This window comes from Ixodes scapularis, unplaced genomic scaffold, assembly GCF_016920785.2.
Source record: "Ixodes scapularis isolate PalLabHiFi unplaced genomic scaffold, ASM1692078v2 PGA_scaffold24__2_contigs__length_7659602, whole genome shotgun sequence".
NCBI lineage: Eukaryota > Metazoa > Arthropoda > Arachnida > Ixodida > Ixodidae > Ixodes > Ixodes scapularis.
In genome coordinates this window covers 524,309-535,633 of record NW_024609851.1, presented here as the reverse complement: position 1 = coordinate 535,633, position 11,325 = coordinate 524,309, and positions in this window count along the sequence as shown.

The window sequence follows — 11,325 nt, the reverse complement described above, 5'->3', positions numbered from 1 at the left end:
ACGGACGCCTCCCCCTCTGGTCACCCCATTTCCGGACACTTCGACTGTCCCTACTGACTTCCTGCTAGCGGCTACAAGTAACCGTGCTCCCCGCTGTAGCCCACTCTTTGAGCGATCCAGGCAGCCACAGGTCGACTATCTTCTGATACCTTCTAAACGCTAGAGGCATACCGTGAGTCGGCGCATCAAGTGCAACATTGGATCCGCAGATTTCACGTCGAGCTGAGCCGGGCGATTCCATGTCATCCAGATAGCTGCTGACACCTGACCGTAATCGGCACGGACGCCTCCGCCTCTTGTCACCCCATTTCCGGACACTTGGACTGTCCCTACTGACTTCCTGCTAGCGCCTACAAGTAACCATGCTGCCCGCTGTAGCCCACTTCTTAAGCAATCTAGGCAGCCACAGGTCGACTATCTTCTGATGCCTTCTAAACGTTAGAGGCATACCGTGAGTCGGCGCATCAAGTGCAACATTGGATCCGCAGATTACACGTCGAGCTGATCCGGGCGATTTTATGTCATCGAGATAGCTGCTGACACCTGACCGTCATCGGGCACGGACGCCTCCCCCTCTGGTCACCCCATTTCCGGACACTTCGACTGTCCCTACTGACTTCCTGCTAGCGCCTACAAGTAACCGTGCTGCCCGCTGGAGCCCACTTCTTGAGCGATCCAGGCAGCCACAGGTCGACTATCTTCTGATACCTTCTAAACGTTAGAAGCATACCGTGAGTCGGCGCATTAAGTGCAACATTGGATCCGCCGATTTCTCGTCGAGCTGAGCCGGGCGATTTTATGTCATCGAGATAGCTGCTGACACCTGACCGTTATCGGGCACGGACGCCTCCCCCTCTGGTCACCCCATTACCGGACACTTCGACTGTCCCTACTGACATCCTGCTAGCGCCTACAAGTAACCGTGCTGCCCGCTGTAGCCCACTTCTTGAGCGATCTTGGCAGCCACAGGTCGACTATCTTCTGATACCTTCTAAACGTTAGAGGCATACCGTGAGTCGGCGCATCAAGTGCAACATTGGATCCGCAGATTTCACGTCGAGCTGATCCGGGCGTTTTTATGTCATCGAGATAGCTGCTGACACCTGACCGTCATCGGGCACGGACGCCTCCCCCTCTGGTCACCCCATTTCCGGACACTTCGACTGTCCCTACTGACTTCCTGCTAGCGCCTACAAGTAACCGTGCTGCCCGCTGTAGCCCACTTCTTGAGTGATCCAGGCAGCCACAGGTCGACTATCTTTTGATACCTTCTAAACGTTAGAGGCATACCGTGAGTCGGCGCATTAAGAGCAACATTGGATCCGCAGATTTCACGTCGAGCTGAGCCGGGCGATTTTATGTCATCGAGATAGCTGCTGACACCTGACCGTCATCGGGCACGGACGCCTCCCCCTCTGGTCACCCCATTTCCGGAACTTCGACTGTCCCTACTGACTTCCTGCTAGCGCCTACAAGTAACCGTGCTGCCCGCTGTAGCCCACTTCTTGAGCGATCTAGGCAGCCACAGGTCGACTATCTTCTGATGCCTTCTAAACGTTAGAAGCATACCGTGAGTCGGCGCATTAAGTGCAACATTGGATCCCCAGATTTCACGTCGAGCTGAGCCGGGCGATTTTATGTCATCAAGATAGCTGCTGACACTTGACCGTCATCGGGCACGGAAGCCTCCCCCTCTGGTCACCCCATTTCCGGACACTTCAATTGTCCCTACTGACTTCCTGCTAGCGCCTACAAGTAACCGTGCTGCCCGCTGTAGCCAACTTTTTGAGCGATCCAGGCAGCCACAGGTCGACTATCTTCTGATACCTTCTAAATGTTAGAGGCATACCGTGAGTCGGCACATTAAGTGCAACATTGGATCCGCAGATTTCACGTCGAGCTGAGCCGGGCGATTTCATGTCATCGAGATAGCTGCTGACACCTGACCGTCATCGGGCACGGACGCCTCCCCGTCTGGTCACCCCATTCCCGGACACTTCGACTGTCCCTACTGACTTCCTGCCAGCGCCTACAAGTAACCGTGCTGCCCGCTGTAGCCCACTTCTTGAGCGATCCAGGCAGCCACAGGTCGACTATCTTCAGATTCCTTCTAAACATTACAGGCATACCGTGAGTCGGCTCATCAAGTGCAACATTGGATCAGCAGATTTCACGTCGAGCTGATCCGGGCGATTTTATGTCATCGAGATAGCTGCTGACACCTGACCGTCATCGGGCACGGACGCCTCCCCCTCTGGTCACCCCACTTCCGGACACTTCGACTGTCCCTACTGACGTCCTGCTAGCGCCAACAAATAACCGTGCTGCCCGCTGTAGCCCACTCCTTGAGCGATCGAGGCAGCCACAGGTCGACTATCTTCTGATACCTTCTAAATGTTAGAGGCATACCGTGAGTCGGCGCATTAAGAGCAACATTGGATCCGCAGATTTCACATCGAGCTGAGCCGGGCGATTTTTTGTCATCGAGATAGCTGCTGACACCTGACCGTCATCGGGCACGGAAGCGTCCCCCACTGGTCACCCCATTTCCGGACACATGGACTGACCCTACTGACTTCCTCCTAGCGGCTACAAGTAACTGTGCTGCCCGCTGTAGCTCACTTCTTGAGCGATCCAGGCAGCCACAGGTCGACTATCTTCTGATACCTTCTAAACGTTAGAGGCATACCGTGAGTCGGCGCATTAAGTCCAACATTAGATCCGCAGATTTCACGTCGAGCTGAGCCGGGCGACTTCATGTCATCGAGATAGCTGCTGACACCTGACCGGCATCAGGCTCGGACGCCTCCCCCTCTGGTCACCCTATTTCCGGACACTTCGATTGTCCCTACTGACTTCTTGCTAGCGCCTAAAGGTAACCGTGCTGCCCGCTTTAGCCCTCTTCTTGAGCGATCCAGGCAGCCACAGGTCGACTATCTTCTGATACCTTCTAAACGTTAGAGGCATACCGTGAGTCGGCGCATAAAGTGCAACATTGGATCCGCAGATTTCACGTCGAGCTGAGCCGAGCGATTTCATTTCATCGAGATTGCTGCTGACACCTGACCGTCATCAGGCACGGACGCCTCCCCCTCTGGTCACCCCATTTCCGGACACTTCGACTGTCCCTACTGACTTCCTGCTAGCGGCTACAGGTAACCCTGCTCCCCGCTGTAGCCCACTCCTTGAGCGATCCAGGCAGCCACAGGTCGAATATCTTCTGATACCTTCTAAACGTAAGAGGCATACCGTGAGTCGGCGCATCAAGTGCAACATTGGATCCGCACATTTCACGTCGAGCTGAGCCGGGCGATTTCATGTCATCCAGATAGCTGCTGACACCTGACCGTCATCGGGCACGGACGCCTCCGCCTCTTGTCACCCCATTTCCGGACACTTGGACTGACCCTACTGACTTCCTGCTAGCGCCTACAAGTAACCATGCTGCCCGCTGTAGCCCACTTCTTAAGCGATCTAGGCAGCCACAGGTCGACTATCTTCTGATGCCTTCTAAACGTTAGAGGCATACCGTGAGTCGGCGCATCAAGTGCAACATTGGATCCGCAGATTTCACGTCGAGCTGATCCGGGCGATTTTATGTCATCGAGATAGCTGCTGACACCTGACCGTCATCGGGCACGGACGCCTCCCCCTCTGGTCACCCCATTTCCGGACACTTCGACTGTCCCTACTGACTTCCTGCTAGCGCCTACAAGTAACCGTGCTGCCCGCTGTAGCCCACTTCTTGAGCGATCCAGGCAGCCACAGGTCGACTATCTTTTGATACCTTCTAAACGTTAGAGGCATACCGTGAGTCGGCGCATTAAGTGCAACATTGGATCCGCAGATTTCACGTCGAGCTGAGCCGGGCGATTTTATGTCATCGAGATAGCTGCTGACACCTGACCGTCATCGGGCACGGACGCCTCCCCCTCTGGTCACCCCACTTCCGGACACTTCGACTGTCCCTACTGACTTCCTGCTAGCGCTTACAAGTAACCGTGCTGCCCGCTGTAGCCCACTTCTTGAGCGATCCAGGCAGCCACAGGTCGACTATCTTCTGATACCTTCTAAACGTTAGAGGCATACCGTGAGTCGGCGCATTAAGTGCAACATTGGATCCGCAGATTGCACGTCGAGTTGAGCCGGGCGATTTCGTGTCATCGAGATAGCTGCTGACACCTGACCGTCATCGGGCACGGACGCCTCCCCCTCTGGTCACCCCATTTCCAGACACTTCGACTGTCCCTACTGACTTCCTGCTAGCGGCTACAAGTAACCGTGCTCCCCGCTGTAGCGCACTCCTTGAGCGATCCAGGCAGCCACAGGTCGACTATCTTTTTATACCTTCTAAACGTTAGAGGCATACCGTGAGTCGGCGCATCAAGTGCAACATTGGATCCGCAGATTTCACGTCGAGCTGATCCGGGCGATTTTATGTCATCGAGATAGCTGCTGACACCTGACCGTCATCGGGCACGGACGCCTCCCCCTCTGGTCACCCCACTTCCGGACACTTCGACTGTCCCTACTGACGTCCTGCTAGCGCCAACAAATAACCGTGCTGCCCGCTGTAGCCCACTCCTTGAGCGATCGAGGCAGCCACAGGTCGACTATCTTCTGATACCTTCTAAATGTTAGAGGCATACCGTGAGTCGGCGCATTAAGAGCAACATTGGATCCGCAGATTTCACATCGAGCTGAGCCGGGCGATTTTATGTCATCGAGATAGCTGCTGACACCTGACCGTCATCGGGCACGGAAGCGTCCCCCACTGGTCACCCCATTTCCGGACACATGGACTGACCCTACTGACTTCCTCCTAGCGGCTACAAGTAACCGTGCTGCCCGCTGTAGCTCACTTCTTGAGCGATCCAGGCAGCCACAGGTCGACTATCTTCTGATACCTTCTAAACGTTAGAGGCATACCGTGAGTCGGCGCATTAAGTCCAACATTAGATCCGCAGATTTCACGTCGAGCTGAGCCGGGCGACTTCATGTCATCGAGATAGCTGCTGACACCTGACCGGCATCAGGCTCGGACGCCTCCCCCTCTGGTCACCCTATTTCCGGACACTTCGATTGTCCCTACTGACTTCTTGCTAGCGCCTAAAGGTAACCGTGCTGCCCGCTTTAGCCCTCTTCTTGAGCGATCCAGGCAGCCACAGGTCGACTATCTTCTGATACCTTCTAAACGTTAGAGGCATACCGTGAGTCGGCGCATAAAGTGCAACATTGGATCCGCAGATTTCACGTCGAGCTGAGCCGAGCGATTTCATTTCATCGAGATTGCTGCTGACACCTGACCGTCATCAGGCACGGACGCCTCCCCCTCTGGTCACCCCATTTCCGGACACTTCGACTGTCCCTACTGACTTCCTGCTAGCGGCTACAGGTAACCCTGCTCCCCGCTGTAGCCCACTCCTTGAGCGATCCAGGCAGCCACAGGTCGAATATCTTCTGATACCTTCTAAACGTAAGAGGCATACCGTGAGTCGGCGCATCAAGTGCAACATTGGATCCGCACATTTCACGTCGAGCTGAGCCGGGCGATTTCATGTCATCCAGATAGCTGCTCACACCTGACCGTCATCGGGCACGGACGCCTCCGCCTCTTGTCACCCCATTTCCGGACACTTGGACTGACCCTACTGACTTCCTGCTAGCGCCTACAAGTAACCATGCTGCCCGCTGTAGCCCACTTCTTAAGCGATCTAGGCAGCCACAGGTCGACTATCTTCTGATGCCTTCTAAACGTTAGAGGCATACCGTGAGTCGGCGCATCAAGTGCAACATTGGATCCGCAGATTTCACGTCGAGCTGATCCGGGCGATTTTATGTCATCGAGATAGCTGCTGACACCTGACCGTCATCGGGCACGGACGCCTCCCCCTCTGGTCACCCCATTTCCGGACACTTCGACTGTCCCTACTGACTTCCTGCTAGCGCCTACAAGTAACCGTGCTGCCCGCTGTAGCCCACTTCTTGAGCGATCCAGGCAGCCACAGGTCGACTATCTTTTGATACCTTCTAAACGTTAGAGGCATACCGTGAGTCGGCGCATTAAGTGCAACATTGGATCCGCAGATTTCACGTCGAGCTGAGCCGGGCGATTTTATGTCATCGAGATAGCTGCTGACACCTGACCGTCATCGGGCACGGACGCCTCCCCCTCTGGTCACCCCACTTCCGGACACTTCGACTGTCCCTACTGACTTCCTGCTAGCGCTTACAAGTAACCGTGCTGCCCGCTGTAGCCCACTTCTTGAGCGATCCAGGCAGCCACAGGTCGACTATCTTCTGATACCTTCTAAACGTTAGAGGCATACCGTGAGTCGGCGCATTAAGTGCAACATTGGATCCGCAGATTGCACGTCGAGTTGAGCCGGGCGATTTCGTGTCATCGAGATAGCTGCTGACACCTGACCGTCATCGGGCACGGACGCCTCCCCCTCTGGTCACCCCATTTCCAGACACTTCGACTGTCCCTACTGACTTCCTGCTAGCGGCTACAAGTAACCGTGCTCCCCGCTGTAGCGCACTCCTTGAGCGATCCAGGCAGCCACAGGTCGACTATCTTTTTATACCTTCTAAACGTTAGAGGCATACCGTGAGTCGGCGCATCAAGTGCAACATTGGATCCGCAGATTTCACGTCGAGCTGAGCCGGGCGATTTCATGTCATCGAGATAGCTGCTGACACCTGACCGTCATCGGGCACGGACGCCTCCGCCTCTGGTCACCCCATTTCCGGACACTTCGACTGTCCCTACTGACTTCCTGCTAGCCCCTACAAGTAACCGTGGTGCCCGCTGCAGCCCACTTCTTGAGCGATCTAGGCAGCCACAGGTCGACTATCTTCTGATGCCTTCTAAACGTTAGAGGCATACCGTGAGTCGGCGCATCAAGTGCAACATTGGATCCGCAGATTTCATGTCGAGCTGATCCGGACGATTTTATGTCATCGAGATAGCTGCTGACACCTGACCAACATCGGGCACGGACGCCTCCCCCTCTGGTCACCCCATTTCCGGACACTTTGACTGTCCCTACTGACTTCCTGCTAGCGCCTACAAGTAACCGTGCTGCCCGCTGTAGCCCACTTCTTGAGCGATCCAGGCAGCCACAGGTCGACTATCTTCTGATACCTTCTAAACGTTAGAAGCATACTGTGAGTCGGCGCATTAAGTGCAACATTGGATCCCCAGATTTCACGTCGAGCTGAGCCGGGCGATTTTATGTCATCGAGATAGCTGCTGACACCTGACCGTCATCGGGCACGGACGCCTCCCCCTCTGGTCACTAATTTCCGGACACTTCGACTGTCCCTACTGACTTCCTGCTAGCGCCTACAAGTAACCGTGCTGCCCGCTGTAGCCCACTTCTTGAGCAATCCATGCAGCCACAGGTCGACTATCTTCTGATACCTTCTAAACGTTAGAGGCATACCGTGAGTCGGCGCATCAAGTCCAACATTTGATCCGCAGATTTCACGTCGAGCTGAGCCGGGCGATTTCATGTCATCGAGATAGCTGCTGACACCTGACCGTCATCGGGCACGGACGCCTCCCCCTCTGGTCACTAATTTCCGGACACTTCGACTGTCCCTACTGACTTCCTGCTAGCGCCTACAAGTAACCGTGCTGCCCGCTGTAGCCCACTTCTTGAGCGATCCAGGCAGCCATAGGTCGACTATCTTCTGATACATTCTAAACGTTAGAGGCATACCGTGAGTCGGCGCATTAAGTGCAACATTGGATCCGCAGATTTCACGTCGAGCTGAGCCGGGCGATTTTATGTCATCGAGATAGCTGCTGACACCTGACCGCTATCGGGCACGGACGCCTCCCCCTCTGGTCACCCCACTTCCGGACACTTCGACTGTCCCTACTGACTTCCTGCTAGCGCCTACAAGTAACCGTGCTGCCCGCTGTAGCCCACTTCTTGAGCGATCCAGGCAGCCACAGGTCGACTATCTTCTGATATCTTCTAAACGTTAGAGGCATACCGTGAGTCGGCGCATTAAGAGCAACATTGGATCCGCAGATTTCACGTCGAGCTGAGCCGGGCGATTTTATGTCATCGAGATAGCTGCTGACACCTGACCGTCATCGGGCACAGACGCCTCCCCCTCTGGTCACCCCATTTCCGGACACTTCGATTGTTCCTACTGACTTCCTTCTAGCGCCTACAAGTAACCGTGCTGCCCGCTGTAGCCCACTTCTTGAGCGATCCAGGCAGCCACAGGTCGACTATCTTCTGATAACTTCTAAACGTTAGAGGCATACCGTGAGTCGGCGCATTGCGTCCAACATTAGATCCGCAGATTTCACGTCGAGCTGAGCCGGGCGACTTCATGTCATCGAGATAGCTGCTGACACCTGACCGTCATCAGGCTCGCACGCCTCCCCCTCTGGTCACCCTATTTCAGGACACTTCGATTGTCCCGACTGACTTCTTGCTAGCGCCTACAAGTAACCGTGCTGCCGGCTTTAGCCCTCTTCTTGAGCGATCCAGGCAGCCACAGGTCGACTATCTTCTGATACCTTCTAAACGTTAGAAGCATACCGTGAGTCGGCGCATTAAGTGCAACATTGGATCCCCAGATTTCACGTCGAGCTGAGCCGGGCGATTTTATGTCATCGAGATAGCTGCTGACACCTGACCGTCATCGGGCACGGACGCCTGCCCCTCTGGTCACTAATTTCCGGACACTTCGACTGTCCCTACTGTCTTCCTGCTAGCGCCTACAAGTAACCGTGCTGCCCGCTGTAGCCCACTTCTTGGGCGATCCATACAGCCACAGGTCGACTATCTTCTGATACCTTCTAAACGTTAGAGGCATACCGTGAGTCGGCGCATCAAGTCCAACATTTGATCCGCAGATTTCACGTCGAGCTGAGCCTTGCGATTTCATGTCATCGAGATAGCTGCTGACACCTGACCGTCATCGGGCACGGACGCCTCCCCCTCTGGTCACCCCATTTCCGGACACTTCGACTGTCCCTACTGACTTCCTGCTAGCGCCTACAAGTAACCATGCTGCCCGCTGTAGCCCACTTCTTGAGCGATCCAGGCAGCCACAGGTCGACTATCTTCTGATACATTCTAAACGTTGGAGGCATATCGTGAGTCGGCGCATCAAGTGCAACATTGGATCCGCAGATTTCACGTCGAGATGAGCCGGGCGATTTTATGTCATCGAGATAGCTGCTGACACCTGCCCGTCATCGGGCACGGACGCCTCCCCCTCTGGTCACCCCACTTCCGGACACTTCGACTGTCCCGACTGACTTCCTGCTAGCGCCTACAAGTAACCGTGCTGCCCGCTGTAGCCCACTTCTTGAGCGATCCAGGCAGCCACAGGTCGACTATCTCCTGATACCTTATAAACGTTAGAGGCATACCGTGAGTCGGCGCATTAAGAGCAACATTGGATCCGCAGATTTCACGTCGAGCTGAGCCGGGCGATTTTATGTCATCGAGATAGCTGCTGACACCTGACCGTCATCGGGCACAGACGCCTCCCCCTCTGGTCACCCCATTTCCGGACACTTCGATTTTCCTACTGACTTCCTGCTAGCGCCTACAAGTAACCGTGCTGCCCGCTGTAGCCCACTTCTTAAGCGATCCAGGCAGCCACAGGTCGACTATCTTCTGATACCTTCTAAACGTTAGAGGCATACCGTGAGTCGGCGCATTAAGTCCAACATTAGATCCGCAGATTTCACGTCGAGCTGAGCCGGGCGACTTCATGTCATCGAGATAGCTGCTGACACCTGACCGTCATCAGGCTCGGACGCCTCCCCCTCTGGTCACCCTATTTCCGGACACTTCGATTGTCCCTACTGACTTCTTGCTAGCGCCTACAAGTAACCGTGCTGCCCGCTTTAGCCCTCTTCTTGAGCGATCCAGGCAGCCACAGGTCGACTATATTCTGATACCTTCTAAACGTTAGAGGCATACCGTGAGTCGGCGCATTAAGTGCAACATTGGATCCGCAGATTTCAAGTCGAGCTGAGCCGAGCGATTTCATTTCATCGAGATAGCTGCTGACACCTGACCGTCATCGGGCACGGACGCCTCCCCCTCTGGTCACCCCATTTCCGGACACTTCGACTGTCCCTACTGACTTCCTGCTAGCGGCTACAAGTAACCGTGCTCCCCGCTGTAGCCCACTCCTTGAGCGATCCAGGCAGCCACAGGTCGACTATCTTCTGATACCTTCTAAACGTAAGAGGCATACCGAGTGTCGGCGCATCAAGTGCAACATTGGATCCGCAGATTTCACGTCGAGCTGAGCCGGGCGATTTCATGTCATCCAGATAGCTGCTGACACCTGACCGTCATCGGGCACGGACGCCTCCGCCTCTTGTCACCCCATTTCCGGACACTTGGACTGTCCCTACTGACTTCCTGCTAGCGCCTACAAGTAACCATGCTGCCCGCTGTAGCCCACTTCTTGAGCGATCCAGGCAGCCACAGGTCGACTGTCTTCTGATACCTTCTAAACGTAAGAGGCATACCGTGAGTCGGCGCATCAAGTGCAACATTGAATCCGCAGATTTCACGTCGAGCTGAGCCGGGCGATTTCATGTCATCCAGATAGCTGCTGACACCTGACCGTCATCGGGCACGGACGCCTCCCCCTCTGGTCACCCCATTTCCGGACACTTCGACTGTCCCTACTGACTTCCTGCTAGCGCCTACAAGTAACCGTGCTGCCCGCTGTAGCCCACTTCTCGAGCGATCCAGGCAGCCACAGGTCGACTATCTTTTGATACCTTCTAAACGTTAGAGGCATACCGTTTGTCGGCGCTTTAAGTGCAACATTGGATCCGCAGATTTCACGTCGAGCTGAGCCGGGCGACTTCATGTCATCGAGATAGCTGCTGACACCTGACCGTCATCAGGCTCGGACGCCTCCCCCTCTGGTCACCCTATTTCCGGACACTTCGATTGTCCCTACTGACTTCCTGCTAGCGCCTACAAGTAACCGTGCTGCCCGCTGTAGCCCACTTCTTAAGCGATCCAGGCAGCCACAGGTCGACTATCTTCTGATACCTTCTAAACGTTAGAGCCATACCGTGAGTCGGCGCATTAAGTCCAACATTAGATCCGCAGATTTCACGTCGAGCTGAGCCGGGCGACTTCATGTCATCGAGATAGCTGCTGACACCTGACCGTCATCAGGCTCGGACGCCTCCCCCTCTGGTCACCCTATTTCCGGACACTTCGATTGTCCCTACTGACTTCTTGCTAGCGCCTACAAGTAACCGTGCTGCCCGCTGTAGCCCACTTCTTGAGCGATCCAGGCAGCCACAGG